This window comes from Prionailurus bengalensis, chromosome B4, assembly GCF_016509475.1.
Source record: "Prionailurus bengalensis isolate Pbe53 chromosome B4, Fcat_Pben_1.1_paternal_pri, whole genome shotgun sequence".
Classification (NCBI taxonomy): domain Eukaryota; kingdom Metazoa; phylum Chordata; class Mammalia; order Carnivora; family Felidae; genus Prionailurus; species Prionailurus bengalensis.
The window spans coordinates 127,883,250-127,903,785 of record NC_057358.1 but is presented as its reverse complement, the minus strand read 5'-3'; the positions used below and the strand labels follow the sequence as shown (position 1 = coordinate 127,903,785).

At 47.0% G+C, this 20,536-nt stretch overlaps 1 protein-coding gene across 1 annotated transcript in view; it reads left to right on the top strand.

The window, feature by feature from the left end:
* Nucleotides 1-1,586: 1,586 nt before the first annotated feature.
* Nucleotides 1,587-20,536, top strand: part of SYN3 (synapsin III) — a 465,413-nt gene continuing 446,463 nt past the window's right edge. The window contains 1 exon segment of the mRNA XM_043562446.1: nt 1,587-1,711. The gene's annotated coding sequence lies outside the window, so the exon portion shown is untranslated.

The window sequence follows — 20,536 nt, the reverse complement described above, 5'->3', positions numbered from 1 at the left end:
AACGTTTATTTATTTTTGGGACAGGGAGAGACACAGCATGAACGGGGGAGGGGCAGAGAGAGAGGGAGACACAGAATCGGAAACAGGCTCCAGGCTCCGAGCCGTCAGCCCAGAGCCTGATGCGGGGCTCGAACTCACGGACCGCGAGATCGTGACCTGGCTGAAGTCGGACGCTTAACCGACTGCGCCATCCAGGCGCCCCTCCATGATATTCTAAAAATGTATTTCAGTTGGTCCACTCTCCCTATCTCCACTGTCACCACCTTCGTCTAAGTCACCATCATCTCTTGCCTGGACTCCTGCGGTAGACTCAAGTTACACACTGAACTAAGCATCGCCCCTCCCCCCCCCCCCCCCCCCCCCGCCCAAATGTTGAAGCCCTAACCCACGACAAGATGGTATTTGGAGACAGAGCCTTTGGTGATTTAGGTGAAGTCCTGCAGGTGGGGACCTCATGATGGGGCTCATGTCCTTCTAAGAAGAGACAGGAGAGAACTTGCTCTCTTTCTCCCTGCCTTATGAGGACACGGGGAGAAGGCAGTCATCTACAAGCCAGGAAGAGAGCTCCCACCAGAAGCAGGCCACGCTGGCACCTTGACCTTCACGTCCAGAACTATGAGAAAATAAATGTCTATTGTTTAAGCCAACCAGTCTATGGTATTTGGTTATGGCAGCGTGAGCCGACAAGACACCTCCTAACTGGTCTCGCTGCTATTTCATTCTCTCTTCCAAAATCTATTCTCCACACAAGCAACAGTGGTCTTTTAAACATGTCGTAGCCTCCCTTCGATGGCTTATTTTTGTTTTGTCCTTATAACGAACCGAAGCTATTCAGGCTGCCCCACCCCCACCCCCACCCCTCCGGGTTCTGGGGAAATCGGCCCCACGCACTCTCTCCAGCCTAGCGCACCTCTTCCTTGCTCAGCACTCTGGGCTATCCTAGTCTCCACTTGTGGCCTCAGAATCACGGTGCATCTACTGCCCCCTGCCGGCGATGCTCTCCTTCCAGTCCTGGAATCCCTTTTCTCTTTCAACTCTGTTCAACTATCACCTCCCCAAGCGGCCCCAAGAAACCCTCCTATTTACAACGTCCCAAGGCCCCTTTCTTATTTAGAATCACCTCTCCCTCCCATAACAATCTGACATATCTTCTTCGTGTACCTTCATTAAACCTGCCCCCATCCCGACTCCACGCAAACTACAGGAGGGCGACAGACTTTGTCTGGTTCCTGTTGCACCCCCCGCGCCGAGTGACCGGCACAGTACCTGAGACGCGAGCAGACAGTGAGGCAGGGTTTCTCTGAGGCGCCTCCTGAAGTCCTGGAATGTCAGGTGCCTTGCTCAAAGCTGGCTTCCAAGAACGCTGCACTCTTCGCACTCCCCAAGGGGCGTAGAGACGCTTTTGGGATAGGGAATGATCACTGCACTCGGCTACCCGAGCCGGGGGAGAGCTCAGAGTCAGGAAGCAACTTTCCCGCGTGGAGACGTGAGGGGCGCCGTGGTGGGAGGCGCGGGGCGGGGCCCCAGGGGGCGGGGCCTGGCCGTCCGAGCCAATGGGGCGGTGCGGCGCGGCGGGGAGGCCGGGCGGCGGAGGGGAGACGCTGGAGCGCGGCCGGGTGCGGAGGCTGAGCTCGCGGACCCGGAGCGTATCCGCAGGCGGGCGCCGCGGCCGAGGCACTCCCCTGGCGCGGGTTTCCTGGCGGCTCGCACGGTAAGGGGAGCGCCGCCGCGAAGTAGACTTTGTGGGGTTTCCGGAAGCTGGGAGCCCCCCCCCCCCGTCCCCGCCCGCGGCCCCTCAGACGGGGCTGCCGGTGGCGTCCTCGTCCCCGGCGCGCCGGCCCTGTGCCCGTGGGGTGCGGGCGCGCGGAGGGCCCGGGAGGGAGGCGACGAGCCGCCGCGCCACTCTCCCTCCACAGGCTGCCGCAGCCCGGCCCCGGCCCGACCCTGCGACGGACAGGTCGGCGCGCGGGAAATGCCGGGGGCCCCGGAGCCCCCGGCCGGACATGCGCTCGACCCAGGTCTTCAGACCCCTCAGGACCTGTTGGCCTGGGGCTAGGGGTCAGATTTGTCACGCCATTGCCTTTTTCCAGTCTTTCTGAGGCGCAGGAAGAAACCTCCGAGCGGCTCCCTGGCTGAGCTCGCAGCGGGGACTAGCCTTGATGCCGCGCCCCGTGTTTATTCAGCATTTATCGGCTCCCCCGCTGTGTGCCAGGCACTGTGCTGAGCCCTGGTGGCACGAAGACGGGCCTTGGAGGGGCTCCTGGGGCCAAGAAGGACAGTAGGAGGAACAGTTTCCGAGCACCGTAGTACAGGGGACACGAGGTGTAGAGGAGGCGTGAGGCAGCCAGGACGGCTTTGGAGCGGAGGCGACCTTTGAGTGGGGACTGGAGGAGGCGGAGGGTTTGCCCCGCTGAAAGCTGGGGGGAGGGGGCCAAGGGGGAGGGCTGCTGGGATAGCGGGAATTCCAGAGAGAGGTAAGGAAGCTGAAAAAGTCTAGTATCCCATTAGATAATCACGAAGGACCAGGGCTTACTGTGGGTAGGAAATGAGCTGTCGGCATGGCGGGGGGCTAAACCATGCGCAGACCTTAAAATGCAGCCTTGACTGTCTTGAATTTTGTCCTGGGGTGGAGTGCAGTGGAGGAATTCTGATCAGTGACCAGGTAACTCTGGCAGCTCTCTGGAAAATGGATGGAGACTGGAGCATCAGAGAGCCGGTAAGTTGTAGTTGCTATTCGGACTTGGCTGCAAATGCTCTGGGCCCGGAAAGCAGCCCCAACTGCCCAGGAGCCCTGCTCCCTGGCCTCTGGACAAAGATTTGGGCCAGGAAATGTTGCCTCTGTGATACTTGCTTCTGCAACCTGCAGGTCATTTTTGTATTGTTTCAGGAGGCTTTGACCTCAACCTTGTCATCAGGCATGGACCCTGGAGGATTGGGAATGGTACCTCTCTCCTCCTCTTTCTGCCTTGCAGAGGCACAGTCTTGGCTGTTAGAGGCTGTAATAAAAAGCAAGGTGTCACTGGGGAGTCAGGCCAGAAAGTTACTTTAGCTGTGTGCTTTGGGGACATTAATCAATGTTTCTGAATGTCACTTTTCTGATTTAAACGGAAATATCGTAACTACCTTTAGAAGATCAAATTCCTTGGTAAAAGACTCAGAGATTCTGAGGTTTGTGTGAAGGGGGACTTGGGGGGAGTCGTCTCACTGTCCAAGGGGGTGACAGGTGAGGAAAACAGGATTGGGCACAGGGAAGGTAGATCTGTGATGCAATGCAAAAGAGGCCTTAGTTGATCCCCTGAGGCCTGGGGGCCAGGCCTTGGAAGCCCCATGTTGGCCAGCCAGTGGATGCAGGGAAGGGCATAACTTTGGTTGTCCCTTCAGCAAGACAGTTCCTGAAGAGGGACTCAGCCAACGGAACTGGCAGTAGGGCCCAGGGGAGGAAGGGGTGCCTCTGTCTTGGAGAGGGATTGAGAGCTGTCCCACAGCAGCTACCTCTGCAGGATGGGTTTGGGAAGTAAATGTGATAACTTGACAGAAACTGGTTTGCACTGAATCTGGTGCAGAGCAGGTATTTAAAAAGTGTTCATTTCTTTTGCCTTTAACCTTCTTGACTGCATCTGAAAGTAGATTTGGGAGTTAGAGTTGGGTAAATAGGCTTTAGAGGAAAGGATCTTTAATAATAATAGCTACAATGACTACCACTTCCTGTTATTGAGTGCCTATTATCTATATGCATTCTCTCCTAGTTGTCTAGTGGTATTCTGAGTCAAGTACTTTAACTCTTGTTTTACAGTCAACCCAGTCTTTTTTCTAAAACCCAACAGAGTATGTGTCCTTTTGCCATAAAATAATAGCAATAACAACAAAGGCAGCAATCAAAATGATATGATTTTTTATAGTCTATGAGGTGATTTCTTTGGTGGTCTGATTAATTAATTAATTTATTTACCAATTATTAATTCAACAATGTGCATTGAGTGCTTCCTAAATGATAGGGCACTGTCCTAGGTGCTGGGGATACAGTGCAGTCTGTTAGGGGAGAGAGAGAGACAGACATTAAATGCTTTGATTCTTCAAGAGCAAACATTGAATGATAGAACATCCCATTGCCGAATCCTCTTGCACTGTTGGTGGGAATGCAAATTAGTGCAGCCACTCTGGAAAGCAGTGTGGAGGTTCCTCAGAAAATTAAAAATAGACCTACCCTAGGACCCAGCAATAGCACTGCTAGGAATTTACCCAAGGGATACAGGAGTACTGATGCATAGGGCCACTTGTACCCCAATGTTTATAGCAGCACTCTCAACAATAGCCAAATTGTGGAAAGAGCCTAAATGTCCATCAACTGATGAATGGATAAAGAAATTGTGGTTTATATACACAATGGAGTACTACATGGCAATGAGAAAGAACGAAATATGGCCCTTTGTAGCAACATGGATGGAACTGGAGAGTGTGATGCTAAGTGAAATAAGCCATACAGAGAAAGACAGATACCATATGTTTTCACTCTTATGTGGATCCTGAGAAACTTAACAGAAACCCATGGGGGAGGGGAAGGAAAAAAAAAAAAAAGAGGTTAGAGTGCGAGAGAGCCAAAGCATAAGAGACTGTTAAAAACTGAGAGCAAACTGAGGGTTGATGGGGGGTGGGAGGGAGGGGAGGGTGGGTGATGGGTATTGAGGAGGGCACCTTTTGGGATGAGCACTGGGTGTTGTATGGAAACCAATTTGACAATAAATTTCATATATTGAAAAAAAAAAAAAAAGAACATCCCATTGCCTAGCCAGGAAGTGATAGAGAGTAATAGGCCCTTTTCCCAACTGAATCTTTTAGTATAATCTCCACAGCAAGGCCTTTTGGACCATCTTGTATAAGGCAAGTCCCCTCCCTTTTACTCTCCCTTCATAGCACTTGTTCATTCATTTTATTTATTTCCTTGTTGTTTGCCACCCCCCCCCCATTAGACTGATGGCTCCAGGAGGTCACATATTGCTTTATCCCAAGAGCCCAGCACAGTGATTAGCACATACTTCTTGAATGAGTGAAATGAATGAGGTGGGGATCTGCTTAACAACAGTGGCCAGGGAAGGTCATGTTGAGGAGTGATATTTATCCTGAGACCTGAGGGATGAGAAGGATCCAGCAATGCTAAACAATGCCAGGATCAAGAGACAGAAAGAACAGCTTGTTCAAGGACCAGGAGGTGGAGGAATGGAGCCCAGTGTGATTGGGGAACAGCCTGAGATGAGTTTGGAGAAGTAGACGGTTCCTTGGAAGGCCATGCTGAGCTTGGATTTTATTTGAAGTGCATTGAAAGGTCATTGAGGGATTTTAAGCCTAGTAATGACTTGAGGTTATACTATATATTTGTTTGTTGTCTGTCATGCCTCTAGGATGCAAGCTCCATGAGGCAAAGTGTTCAGTAAATATTGCTAGAGTTGATGAATGATCTGGTTTATGTAGCTACCTGGTGAAAAATGGACGAGGGAGAGGAATGGGATTTTGTCACCAATTAAGAGTTAGGTGAGAGGGATGTTGGTGTCTTGGCTGCAGAATAGCAATGGTATTGGAGGAAAGTAGAAGGATTAGAGTTATATTTGGTTACAAAATGGACAAGGACTTGCTGATAGATTAGATGTTGGGAATACAGTAAACCGAAGAACCAAAGATGACCCATGGGTTTATGGTTTAAGGTTAGGTGGAGCCAAATGTCCATCAACAGGTGAATGGATAAACAAAATGTGGTATATACTTACAATAGAATATTACTCAGCCATAAAAAGAAATGAAGTACTGATACATGCTGCAATGTGAATGAACCTTAAAAACATGCTAAGTGAAAGAAGACAGACACAAAAGTTCACATGGTGTCTGATTTCATTTACATAAAATGTCCAGAGTAGATCAATCCATAGAGACATAAAGCATACCGGTGTTTGCCAGTGACTTGGGGAAGAAGAGTAAATGAAGCATAACTGCTTAAAGGGTAAATAGTTTCCTTTTTGGGTTGATGAAAATGTTTTGGAACTAGATCGAGGTGGTGATTGCACAACATTATGAATGTAGTAAATGCCACTTAGTTGGACACTTCAAAATGGTTCATTTTATGTGATATGAGTTTCATTTCAATTACAAAAACAAAAATAGATAAAAGCTTGGCTGGATGGGAGCACCAATAACAGAGTGGAGGAGACCAGGTGGGGAGCAGGTTGTGGTTCGGAGAGGAAATTCACGTGCTGTGTTAGAGATGCCTGTGAGATATCCACGTGGAGCCTGGGGTGGGGAGGAAGTCTGGGCTAGAGCTATAAATATGGGAGTTGTCAGCACTTAGATGTCAGCCAACAAAATGGATGAGATCTAGGGAGAGACAGTGTAAAGGAGCACATCACAGCCTGGATCATTCTTTAATTTGATCCTCATATCTACCTATGAGGGAGGTGCTGTTGTCTTCATTTTCAGATGAGGAAACCAAGCCCTCCCCACCCCCCCCCCCAACCCCCAGGACATGAACTTACCCAAGGTCAGACACTTTGTTCATGTGTATCCCTTGGCCTCCAGTGCTTTGCCATTCCCATCTCAGCATGATGCCATTTAGACCTTCAGCAAGGGCCTTCCCTCCCCATCCCTCCTCGTCCTGATGGAGTACTCACATGTGGCAAGCACTGTGCTGGGCGTATGTTGGTGGAGAAAGTGGAAAAGGCTCTAATTTTATGGAGTTTACCCACTAAGCAAGCAGCTGCAGTCCACTGATACAGGGGACCTTAGGAGCCTGGAGCAGGAGAATCTGCCCCAGATTTGGGAGTGGGAGGAGGCTTCCTAGAGAAAGTGACAGCGAAGCTGAGATTTGCAGCAGAAGCAGAAGAATGGAACCTGAGAAAAAGAGGATTCTCTGGAGGGTTCATGATCCCCGAACACCTACTATGGGAATTCACCATTCTCTTCATTCCACCATTCTTCATAGGTTACTGGCATTTTCCAACTCATTGAGAGGTTTTTCTACATTTTCTGTAACCCTGGAGGCAATAAGCAGGCAAATGGCTTAGTTTGATTTCAAGTGGGAGCTTCAGAGGGGGAATGAGGTAGGGTGCAAACAGCCGAGCTCTTAATTTTTTTTTTAATATTTGATTTATTTTTGAGAGAGTGCAAGTTGGGGAAAGGCAGTGAGAGGGGGACAGAGGATCTGAAGCGGGCTCCGTGCTGATAGCAGCGAGCCTGATGTGGGGCTCGAACTCAAGAACTGCAAGATCATGACCTGAGCGAAAGTTGGATGCTCGACTGATTGAGCCACCCAGGTGCCCCAAACAGCCTGGTTTTTAAAGCCAGGTCCCATCTCTTGAGCAAGTGACTTATTCTCTCTGAACCTTACTTTTTATACCTATGAAATGGATCCAGTAGTGTTCATTGCTTAGTATAGTAAATAAATTAAATGATGCAGTAAATATTAGGTACATAATAAATGCTCAGACAACCAATTATCTCTTTTACCTTTTGGAGAGGAAGAGTTTCTGAATAGACCAGTAGTCCTCACATTCTGTACACTATTTAAAATACAGATATTCATCTTCCTTCTGAAGGCTTTCATGGTTCTGGATGAAGCACAGAGATCTGTATGTTTAGAAAGCAGCCCACATGATCCTGATAAAAGGAAGTCCAGGAACCATTGGTTTGACCAAATACTTGAGTCATTGCTATGGTGAACATGAAAGGGTTAAGCACCTAGAAGCAGAATTTTGCCTTCTAGGAATTATTAGCCAATGACAGTGCTGACCGATGATGTAATGTCTTTGGCTGGCACTCCATTGGTTAAGTGTATTGTTTCTCTCGCTGCTTCAGCTGTGTGAGGAGCAAAGCTGGAGCCCAAGGGTTAATAATTCTGTGGCAACAGATCTCTTTTTTTTCCCCATTCCTCTTCTGCTAGGTGTGAGTATATAGCCCAGCTCAGCAGATTGCTGCCCTTCTTCCAATAAACAGCTGCATCTTCCTCCTTACCTCCTCCCAAGCAGAGCACATGTCTCCGTAGTACTACAGAGGAGGAGGAAGGGGGAGAGGGAGTGGGGGAGGAGGTGGAGGAGGAGGAGGAGGAGGAGGAGGAGGAGGAGGAGGAGGATCAGGATCGTTTAGGGAAGAGAGAGCCCTTTCAAAGTTCCACGCTGCAGTCTCTCCTTGCCACTGGGGACGGACACAGCCCCCCGCTGCTCTGGCCTACAAATGTCCCACTGGATGCATTGCTAAATTGCCACCTGCTTCTGAGCATTGTTCAACCTGGCAGGATCCTCAGAACCAGGAGGTGAGCCCAGGGTTTTGGAAGAGGGAGTGGGCCTAGCAGAGAGGAGCTCTAGACTGGAGGTCTAAAGGGAGGGAACAGCTCTAGACTGAAGGTCAAGCATAGGCTCCATCCCATAGCCCTGGCACGTGGTATGAGCTCGGGCAGGACCGTTTCCCTCTTCGGGTCTGTTTGCTCAAGTGCACAATGTGAGGCTTAGATTAGGGCCCTCTGAATTCTGGGAGACACTGACTGGGGAGTGTGCTGACCTGAAGCTGTAAACAAGCATACTGTTGGTGTAGCTTTCTGTCAAATGATCTGTGTAGATACATGCTTTGCTCTGGGAATCTTGGGCAGCAGGGGAGTGTCAGGTGAGGGCGGTCTCCTTGGAGCTAGCTGTAACCCAGGCTCCTCCTTATATTGTCTGGACTCCCTTTTCAGTGCTCCCACGTGGCCAAGAAGCCCTTGGTAGACTCTGGGCTGAGGTTTCTCCAGAAACACCTGAACGGTCTCAGGGATTTTGATCATGCCCTTTGGGAGGACCTTAGGCCCCCCGACCCTTGAGTTATCAGTGTGCTTTAATCAATTTGATTAATTGATTAATCGAATTGATTAATTCCTAGTTGTCCCATGCTGGAGCTTCTAAGCAGAGGAGAATTATTTTTGCTTTATCGAGTAACTTAGCTGTGACAGTTTTCTTGTGTGTGTTTAGTGGGGCATGCATTATTGCCCCAGCCTGAAACATCTCACCTTGTCCAAAGAGGGTCCTAATGCAAGCGTATTAGCCTCCAGGTATAAACTGAAAAAAGGACAAATGGGGTGGGGTGAGGGAGATTGGAGCAGAATAACTGGGAAAGGCTGATAGCAAGGAAGTCTCACCTTCAATTCATAGGTAATTCAGTTTGAAAGCCTGCCTTTCACAGACAAGCTATGATGCTACTTCTCTCTTGCAACACTCCAAAAAATATATAACTAAAAAGTTCTTTTATTTTTCAGTATTTAGTGATGTATGGGGAGTTACCAATTTCTTTAGGTAGAGTGGAGCCTGCAGTGTTCTCTCTGTGTCTTGTATGACCCTTGGTGCCTGCTGCCCTGTGTTCTGGGTCAGGCTTTGCTGCTGAAGAATATATGTGTAGGTCCTTGGGCAAGTTACTGAGTCTCTCTGAGCTTGTTTTCCTCATTTGTCAATCACAGGGCTGGAGGGAGTTGGACTTAGCTGACTTTTAGAGCTCTCCTAGCTCTGGCTCTCTGTACTTTGGATTGTAAAAAGTCTTTGGAATCTGAGGTTGTTGATTAAGTGAGCTGGATAAAGAATCTTTGAATAAAGGAATATGCTGCATGTGCCCACTAGGTGTGAGGCTGTAAACATTTTAACATTTTGCCCCCTCAATAGCTCTGGAAGTAGGTCGTGTTTACCCCACTCTCCAGATAGGAAATTACCCCAAATCATCATACAGTAAATGTTGATACTGGTATTTGTGCAGGTGGTCATACTGGGATAGCGGTATGTGTCAGGAGAATGGAAGGGCTGGAGCTGGGGTCCTTACCTACCCTTGCTTCCATGCATGCTCTTCTTTCTACTATAAATCAAGCACTGATTTTAAAATTGACTAGTTCAGCCAGATTGATGTGAACTCTCCACATTAATATCTGAGACAGCAGAAGATTGGGGGACTCTGGATCTAAAAGGGACCTTACAGTCCTGTGGACCAGGCCCCTCAATTTATAGCTGAGAAAATGGAGGTCCAGAGAAGTTAGGTGACTTGTTTTCTGTCACTCAGTGGGTCAATAGATGGCAGGGGATGGAGTCCAAGACTCTGATTTAGGTGTTTGAAGGTGTATTACTATTAATGAGTTTAAAAAAAAAAAAACCTTCATCTGAGAAATTTGGGATCATTTGAATTTAACTGTTCTGAACATAACCTTTGTCTGTTCTCACCAGGCCCCTTTGAAATGCCAAAGGGTTGAAGTAAGAATCATTGGACACTTAACCCATGCTTGGTGTTGTGGCGGGTGTCTGAAACATGAAAGGAGGGTGGTAGGCAAGCTGAGTATGAGATGTGAGACATGGTCAGTCTCCTTCAGGAGACTCAGGATGAAAATTGTATTTCCTGAGAATCTAACTCACAGGTCAGCAGTCTTTCTTAGTGGATGAGCTGGGACTCTGACCCCTTTTCTCTGTGTGTGACTGGCACCTAATTTATGCCACTATAGGAATACTTGCTACACAGCATGTGGTCTCTGTTCTTTTTCTTTCCCACTAAGCTGCATGTTTCCCAAAATGTGGAACTTAATCGGTGGAGCTGCTTAATGGGGAGGTGGGTGTCAGTATCTTGGATGTGCAGAGATGTACACTCAGAAATAAACTCGATCAAATAATGATTAAAAAGCACAATGCAGATACTTGACTCCCTCCTTGATCACTGTAACATTAAAAAGGAATCATCTTAATACCAGGCTTCAAACATCCTAATGGTTATAGGAAAGAGGAGTTATCATTATTCTGCAGGACTGAAGAGCAAAGCTAGCAGCAATGGGTGGAAATTGGAGGGGAGCAGATAGATAAATAGAGGTAGAGTGTACTGATGGTGGGGGCTTTGCAATGGGTAAGTCCACCTTCCACACTCTTGTCTTCAGAAGAGGGTGGTAACCCTTGGGGATTACTGCCCTGGCCAAGAGTAGCACTTGGTAGCCTCTAATGCCCCTTCTAGACATAAGATTTGTTGATAATCTATCTACCAAGCAGGAGTAATGAGAGGAGGCCTAGAGTATAACAGAGCAGCCTCTTAGTCTTAGTATGGGGTGGAAATCATTCACAGTCCAAACAACCGTTTAAAATATTTTAATTGCCAAAAAATTACATTACATATGTTTTTTTGTGTATGCAATCCTGAACAGTAATTCGTATGCTAATTAGTGTGTAAAACACTGATTTAGGCTAAGAGAAGTAGCAACATAAAGCCTATATGCTGTTATTTGGGTCTTTCTACTGTTCTATCTTTAAGGTAACTAAAATTTCTCACTTGCATGGGGTAGGGGATGGAGAATTCTCAAGTGTCCTTGCTTCTTGTATTATGCTATTCTGTTTGATAAACAATCTCTAATACCATTAAATATGGTATTGTTTATAATAATACCATTAACAGGTTTTTTAAGTGATATTAAAAATTAAATGAGATAATGTATGTGGAAACCCCGAACCCAGGAACTGTTACAGACAGAGTAGATGCTTAGTACATTTGTACCGGAAGGAAATCAGCGTCTTGCTTTAGCATACTTGTCTCTGCTGGTCTTTGAAAAGTTTTGGAGAAGAACCTGGCCACCTGTGTCCAGGCTGGCATTTCCTATTTGAGATTGGCATGTCCTGTTTGGCTCCTCTACACAGTGCTCGCCCTCTTGTCCCTGAGTAATGAGATCGGAAACTTCACAGACCTGAATTCAAGACACCAGCCCTTACCTATCATTCTGTGACATTGGCCATGTTACTTAACATCTCTGTGTTTGTTTTTTTCACTTCTGAAAATTGGATCGGTAGGCTCACCCTGAAGGGTGGTTGGGGGCTTAATTTAGAACCTTTAGAAAGGGACTGGAGCATACATAGGGTAGCTGTTCTATAAATGGCTACTTTCTTTGTTCTCCACCGAAAGGTGTTACAGAAAGGTGTTTTTTTTCCTCTTTCACTCTCACCTCAAACACTTTTGCCCACATTAGTAGTATTTCTAGATACTTTTTTCTAAATGTTTATTTATTTTTGAGAGAGAGAGAGAGAGAGCCCAAGCAGGGGAGAGGCAGAGAGTGAGGGAGACACAGAATCCAAAGCAGGCTCTAGGCTCTGAGCTGTCAGCGCAGGGCTCGAACCCACAAACCACGAGATCATGACCAGCACCAAATTTGAACATTTAACCAACTGAGCCACCCAGGCACCTCTGTTTCTAGAGAATTTTGTACAAACCTTCAGGAAACCTCTTGACATTGCTCTAAGAATGCATTGTCTTGCAGCCTTGTCCCCTTCTAGCTCATGTTCACGGCAGTCACCTAACCAAACACCAGAAAGCTGCACTCAGAAGGGAGATGTTGCGCTTAATCCATTTTTTAAGTTTATTTATTTATTTTGAGAAAGAGAGAGGGAGAGTGCATGAGTGGTGGAGGGGCAGAGAGAGAGGGAGAGAGAGAATCCCAAGCAGACTCTACACTATCAGCACAGAGTCCAATGCAGGGCTCAAGCTCACGGAACCAGGAGATCACGACCTAAGCTGAGATCAGGAGTCAGACACTTAACCGACTGAGCCACCCAGGTGCCCCCATTTTTAAAATCCCAGTAGCTGATTTAAATATGTTTTACTCAGGGGTCAAGTGGACAGGTAATTTGAAGCGTGCTTCAGAAGCCAAAGTATGGCTCTGCATTCAAAGCATTAGAAATTTCATCATTGAATTTTCATCCCTTGGGTTTATTTATTCATCCATTTAATAAATATTTATGGAGTGCTTATGCTGTGATAGGCAGCATCCTAGGTGCTGGGGATATATCAATGAACAGTGTGGACAAGATCCCTACCCTCGTGGATCTTGTATTCTGGGGAAATAGAAAATAACCACAGAACAATTACATTGTGAGATGTCAGTGGTGAGGGCCATAAGAAAAACAGTATAAGGGCATAAGAAGATGCCATTATAGAAAAGTCCATCAAAGGGCTCTAAGGAGTTGCTATTTCAGCAGAGTGGGGAGGAGGAGGGGAGTTTGAGAAGGTGGAACTAGAGAGGTACCCAAAACCAGGTCTGGTTGTGATTCATGGACGGTGGAGTGAGGTTTGGACTCTACTCTTAGCTGGAGGTTTTGAGCAAAGAGTTTACATGGTTTGGCTTATTCTTTTAATTGGTTTTATTTTTTAAACTGCCATGTGGTAAAGTTGACTTTGTTTTGGTGTTCAGTTCTATGACTCAGCACATGTATAGACTCATGGAAGTGCCAACATAACAATGGGGGCACAGAACAGTTTCATCACCCAGAAACCTCCTTCCTAATGTCCCTGTGTAGTCACAGACTCCCCACTTGTAACGTTTGGCAACCACAACTCTACTTTCCATTGCTACCATTTTATCTTTCTGAGGACATGATACCAGTAGAATCATACAGTATGTAGCTTTCTGAGGCTAGCTTCTTTCCCTGAGCATGATGCCTTTGAGATTTGTCCATGTTGTATCAATAGTTTGTTCGTTTTTATTGCTGGCTAGCATCCCACTGTGTGAACATACCACCGTGTGTCCATTCCCTCACCCTTGAAAGACACTTGGGTTGTTTCCAGGTTTGGGCAGTTATGAAAAGAGCTGATATAAACATTTGTGTTCAGGTTTTTGTATGAACACACATTTTTGGACCTCTAGGGTAAATACCCAACCGTTGGATTGCTGGGACATACAACAAATTTACGCTCAACTTTATAAGAAACTGCCAAATGATTTCCCACGTGACTGTACCATTTTGCATTCCCACCAGCAGGGTATGAAAGTTCCAGTTACTCTGCATTCTTGTCAGCACTTATCATTTTCAGTACTTTTTATTTTAGCCACTCTAATCGTTTAATTATATCTTGCCATGGTTTTAATTTGCATTTACCTAGTGGCCAGTGATATTGAATATCTTTTCACATGTTTCTTTGCCATCCTTATATCCTCTTTAGAGAGGTGTTTGTTCAAGTCTATTACCCATTTTTAAAATTGCTTTTGTGTTTCTAACTGGTAAGTTTTTTTTTTAATTTTTTTTCAACGTTTTTATTTATTTTTGGGACAGAGAGAGACAGAGCATGAACGGGGGAGGGGCAGAGAGAGAGGGAGACACAGAATCGGAAACAGGCTCCAGGCTCTGAGCCATCAGCCCAGAGCCTGACGCGGGGCTTGAACTCACGGACCGCGAGATCATGACCTGGTTGAAGTCGGACGCTTAACCGACTGCGCCACTCAGGCGCCCCAGTCTAACTGTTAAGTTTTGAGTATTCTTTGTATCTTCTGGATATCGGTGTTTTCTTGAACATGTGATCTGTAAATATTGAACTTGTTTTTAAGGCATCATTCTGAATGCTGTGTGGGAGGGCAGCTCTAGTGTGGAGGGGTGGAAGCAGAAGGGTCAGTGAGTAGACCATTGCAGTAGTCCATGGGGAGAGATGATGGCAGTTTGAATGGAATTCATTTGGGTGAAAGCGGTGAGAAGTGGTCAAAATCAATGAAAAATTTAAAAGTAGAGCCATTTGAACTTGGTGATGGGTGGAATTGGAATATGGGGGAAAAGAAGAGTCACAGATAAGATAGCCATAGTGCTGTAGTGCTGGAGGGGCTGAGAATTTAAATGTAATTTAGGCATGGCATCTGCCCTCAAGAAGCTCACCATCTAGTGAGAGGAGATTTACTATACACAGTTCACCTGGAATATATCCGGGTGTGCTCTCAGAGGTCTTGTAGAAAGAACTGGGGGAGCTCAGCTGATGGAAAAATGACTGAGTGTAAGGTTTGCAAGGCCTGTGCTCTTGGCAGCCACTCTCAAACTTTCATGTGTGTAAGAATCAGGTGAGGAGGTTATTAAAAATGCAGCTGGTTAGGCTCCTGCCCCAAGAGTAAGAGGCCTGTGGTTAGCAACACCACAGATCATTCTGTGCAGGTGATTGGTTGACCAATATGAGAAACCCTTGGAGGAACTGAGAGGACTTCAGAGAAGAGGTGATGTCTGCGGTTGACTTTCAGCGTTTAGTGGGAATTCTGACTTGGAGAAGGCTGTGGGAAGGGCAGCCAGGCACGGTACAGTTTTGTGAGGGAAGAGCGAAAGCAAAGGGTTGGAAGAATGATGGAGACTGGCTGGATCCTAGAGTAGCATAGGTGATGAGTGGGAGTCATGTGACTTCCTGTGCTCAATGAGTCTAATGTGATTACCACAACCTAGCAGCTCCCCGGTACTAACAAGGAGTCTGCCGTGGTGAAATGGACCAGGCAGTCCAATGCTGGGTGTGCAGAGTGGCTGGCTTTTGAAGTCGCATGTGACCACGTGCCTTTGAGGAGAGCCACTGCCTGGGGAACAAGCTGGTTGGGGGTGCTGTGTGCAGAGGTTTGCAGAAGGATGCCCTGTCCCCAGGACCACTTTGGGCCTTCCTTGAAGTTCACAGACTCTGCTTCTCCTTTTCATACCTCATCATGCCTACTTCCCAAGGATGCTGAGCCACATCTTCCTGTGGCATAATTACTACTTACTGTGTGCCACGTGTAGTTCAAAGCACTTTACATGGATTAACCCATTTAATTCTCCCAACAGCCTATGGATGAGATAGAACAGTTATTTCTGTGTTACGATGAGCAGCCGAGTCACAGACTGGCTCAAGGGCTCAGTGCTACAAAATAGAAGAGCTGGCATATTAACCCAGGTGGTTTTGACTTGAGCCCACGCTTTGAATTGTTACGCTGCATCCGCCCTCTAGGGGCATCTTTAGAGGATGAGTGGCTGCAAAAACACAAGCACTGAATTTACTGCAGCCCCGTCACTGTTTTGCGGCCTTCCTGGGGTTATTCCCTGTAGAGACTATTTCTTTTTTTTTTTTTTTTCTTATATATTTTTTAACGTTTATTTATTTTTGAGAGAGGGAGAGAGAGACAGATAGACAGACAGGGTGCAACCAGGAGAGAGAGGGAGACACAGAAGCCGAGGCAGGCTCTAGGCTCTGTGCTGTCAGTACAGAGCCCTACATGGGGCCGAACTCACAAGCCGCAAGATCATGACCTGAGCCGAAGTTGGATGCTTAATTGACTGAGCTGCCCAGGTGCCCCTGGGGACTATGTCAATAATACACTTTTATGTTGAAAGATTTTTCTTTTTTGATTTTAGCTTTTGGGTTAAAACTTACTATTTTTATTCTTTTTTGCCAGGTTCATAACAATACGGTATATCTTTTGTGAGGTATGAAATAGCAACATAAGGTGTTGTGGTATCATGATGCCCCTAAAAGTTGTTGTTATGTGTGGAACTTTTCGACTTTATGCTGAAATGGCCCTAGGGTATTAAGTTTTTAGAGCTCTTCTAATTCTGTCTTTCTCCTTAACTTCCCCTTCTTCAAGCAGGTAGTGTACTTTCCTCTAGCAGAATTCTTTCTGATTTACCACATCTAGTTGGCTGAAGTCAAAGAAAGCAAATGACCAAATATATGTGGATTGCTTCCTAAGGAAGAGTCAACAGGCTCTGACTAAAGGGCTTTTCTCCTTTTCTGTAAAGTTCAGAGAGAGGTGTTGCAGACTGATGGGTCTGGAGGCCTCTTCCCCTTATTTCAAGGTTCTCAACTGTGCTGGCATTTGTAACTTCAGGCTGCTGTAACCACTTACTGTAGACTGGGTGCTTAAACAACAGGCATTTACTTCTCACAGTTCCGGAGGCGGGAAAGTCCATAATCAGGGTGTCAGTGTACTGGGTTGTGGTGAGGGCCTTCTTCCTGGTACGCAGATGGCCATCTTTTTGCTGTGTCCCAGCATCTGGAGAACAGGGAGAGAGGAAGTAAGCTCTCTGAATGTCTCTTCTTAGAAGGGCACTAATCCCATCCCCGTGAGGAGGGCTCCTCCCTCATGACCGGATTATCTCCCAAAGGCCTCATCTCCAAAGGCTGGGGATTAGGGCTTCAATATAGGAATTGGTGGGGTGGGGGTGGGGGGATGCACAAACCCTCAGCCCATAGCATGTGGGTAGCTGAGTGTGCTATGCAAGAGACCCTCCAGACAGCGCAGAACGAATACAATGTGATCTAGAAGAGTTTTGAAGTTTCTTTTGGCAGAGGTAGAGAGGGAGCTCTAAGGAGGTTTTCAGAGCCTAGAGCTCAGTTTTGAAAGATGGAGTTCACTAATCCGGCGGGGGTGGGGAGGTGCTTAGAGAAGGATAAAACAGGATGCCATTCCAAGAAGCAGGAAGAGCATGTGCAAAGGCATATGACCACATGGCAGGGAAGCAGATACGTGTCAGTGAGTGTAATGGTGCCGATGAGGCTGCAGCCCAAGCTGACACCGATCAGAAAGGGCCCCCGTGCTGCATGGAAGGGCTTGGGCTTACATTAAGGAGCAGCTGCCTCATTTAAATAAGGTAGTGACATGGTCAGATTTTTGTTTTTTAAAAAATGTCTCTGACAGCCTATGCTGTGGAAGTGGATTTGGAGGACACTTAGCTGGATGCAGGGAGGCCAGGAGGGAAGGTTCTGCAGTGGTCCATGTGAGACATTATGCTTTTCTGAGCTACAGGCTGAGAGAGGTGAAGCAAGTGTCAAAGCTTCCCTTTATTGAGTCCCACGCCCAGAATAACCCCCTTTTCCCTGTGAAGGTAAATTTGATATGATCCCTGTCCTCAAAAAGTTTATAATATAGAGACATCTCAGAAACCATTGGCAGTACGAGAGATGGGTTCATCAAGTTTCTTTGATTCACAAATATCTTTTGAATGCTTGCTGTGTGCCAGCCCTTTCTGGTCGGTGCTCAAGATACGAGAGTGAAAAAAATCAACAAAATTCTTGCCCTCGTGGGGTTCCCATTCAAGTTGGAGGGAGCACAGAGGGGAGACACTGCAAAGGTAAGATAGATAATGTGTTAGATGGTAGTGGGCATTACAGACAAAGGAGGGAAGGAGGAGAGGGGTGTTGGAGGAGGGGCTGCCAGTTTTTAAAAGGCAACTTTTGAATAAAGAGCTAAAGGGGGGAAAAGGAACATTATCCTAAGTATACAAATATAGAGACAAAACTACCTACATGGAGACATCACAGTATAGCAACTTTGAACATGACCTTTGGGGAAAGGCAGACTTAAATCTGAATCCTGGTTCCATGCCATACTGGCTGGGTGACCTTAGACACATCATTTTACCTCGCCTCCTTGAACATGGCTTTTCTGATCTCCAAAATGGGATACAGGCCTGGCACGCTGAAAATGCTCACTATATGGTACATATTCATAATGGTGGGGATGATTCTGGCAGGGCATCACCAGGGCTTTACAGGAAAGGGGCCCTGGGAGGTACAGCAGGGGGGTTTGAAACAGATTTCCTGACCAGGAATCTACTGTGCCTTTGCAGGCCCTGCAGAACCAAGTCAGGGGGCCTTAGGGGCAGAGAGGCAAAAGTCCCCAAACAGCCTCTTTGATAAAGAGGACAGGAGAGCCATGGGACCCAGTGTCATGCCTCGGTGCTGTGGTCCTTGAAAGTCTCCATGCATCTTGGGAAGAATTCTGTCCCTAGGCAGGTCTCAACCCCCTGGGAAAGGATGTGAGAAAAAGCTTTTTGTGATTTAAAGAAATAATGGAGGTGAAAATTGGTGGGTGTGAAGGTGAGTCTGGCTTCTCACCTTCTTTGAAGGTGAGCAGTTTTACCTGTGAGCCCAACAGAAATGGCTCTTTTCTGCAGGGCCTGGAGGAGGCAGCTGCCAAGGCCGCCATTCCAGTCCTGGCTGTGAAAAAGCCCTTCCATGCCTGCAAGTGACAGAGGAGAGGGCTGCTCTCTGGAAGGAGTCAGCAGCAGCTGCTGGGGCTCCCTGGGTGGAACACAGCTCTGCTGCCCGTGGTGCTTCTCTTTCCTGTCATGTGTCATCAGCCATTGGTGTCATGGTGCCTGCCTGAGGGGGCATTACTGCCGCCTGGCTAACTAAGGCCAACCACTTCCCAAGGCTGCTTTTGGGGGAGGGTCTGGGGGCAACAAGCCGCTGCCCAGCAGGGGAGTGAGTGAGAGCACAGCATTGACTGGGATTCCTGTAAGACGTTCCTTTTCCCTTTTTTCCTTGTCTGAGTCTTCTGTTTTCTTGTGTGTGTGTGTGTGTGTGTGTGTGTGTGTGTGTGTATTCAGTTTCACTATTTAATTCATCCACCCCCATTCTTTTTTTCCTTCTTCCATCTATCCTCATTTTTTTCTTAGATCTTTCTTTTTCTTCTCCCTTCTTTCCTTCTTTTCATCTACTCACTCATTTGTTAATTCATCATCCATCCATCAAGCATGTTCTCTGTGCAGCACTTAGCCCAGGGCACAGATAACACCTTCCCTGCACTCAGAAGCTTAGTTGCTGCCGGAAGAGGAGAAATACACAGGCAAAGTCTGTAGTAAGTGGTCTAATCTCTGGAGTCAGACAAACCTGGTTAGAGTTTGGCCACATCCTCAATGTGTTACCTTGGGCAAGTTACTGAACCTTTCAAGTGAGCCTCAGATGCTTCAGCTTTCAACCAGAGTACTAGAACCTTCTTCCTAGGATTGCTAGTGATGAAGTTTTGGGGTGATGTGGGGTTCGTGGTGTCCAGAGATGATGGCCAAAAAAGAATTCTGGTAGATGTCCTTGGTGCAAAAAGGTGATTTTATTAAAGCATAGGGACAGGATCCATGGGTAGGAAGAGCTGTGCTGGAGTCCTGGTGGGTAGCTAATTATATACCCTCGGGTTGGGAGGGGGACAGGGATAGAGTATGTTTCTAAGGAATTTTGTAAGCAAGTTTTCCAGGGCCTTGAGGGGCTAGCTGTTGCTAGGGAAACACCATTTATCACCACTTAATAAAACCTCAGTCATGAGACCCCCCTCAGATGCATATGGGAGGGCATAAGCTTGGAGCATGATTGCCAGCATATATCCTGGGGCAGTTGACATAAAGGAAGTAGGCTTCTAGGACCCTCGAGGTTGGAACAATGTTAAGCCAAGGTTCTCTTTTGCCCCCAGCAAAGTGTCATCATCAAGGGAGCTGAGCTCCTAGAGGGAGGTCACTCTGCTGGTTTCCAGGACTTGTCAATGGGCTGTAGGCAGTAAAGGAATTTAATTTTTCATTTGTCTTAGTTTCCCACGGCAAGCACTTAAACCCCCTTTCTTTGTTCTTGGGTAGCTGGGAGAGTCCAAGGAATATCACACAGATCCCACCTGGGGTGGGGGTTGGGTGCTAGCTTGTGCTTTGCCCCTCTGTCTGCCTCATGCTCCCTCATCACTAGGAGTATAGGAGGCAGTATAGGTAATATACTTAGCCTGGCATGTAGCAAGAATTCAGGCAATGTTGTTATGAATACAGTCTAAGGAGCGCCTGGGTGGCCCAGTCAGTTAAGCGTCCGACTCTTGATTTTGGCTCAGGTTGTGATCTCACAGTTCATTTTGTGGGACCGAGCCCCACATCAGGCTCTGCACTGGCAGTGAGGAGCCTGCTTGCGATTCTGTCTCCCTTTCTCTCTGCCCCTCCCCTGCTTGTGCGCTGTCTCTCTTAAAATAAATAAATAAACTTAAAAAAATACATAGTCTGACAAATATTATTAG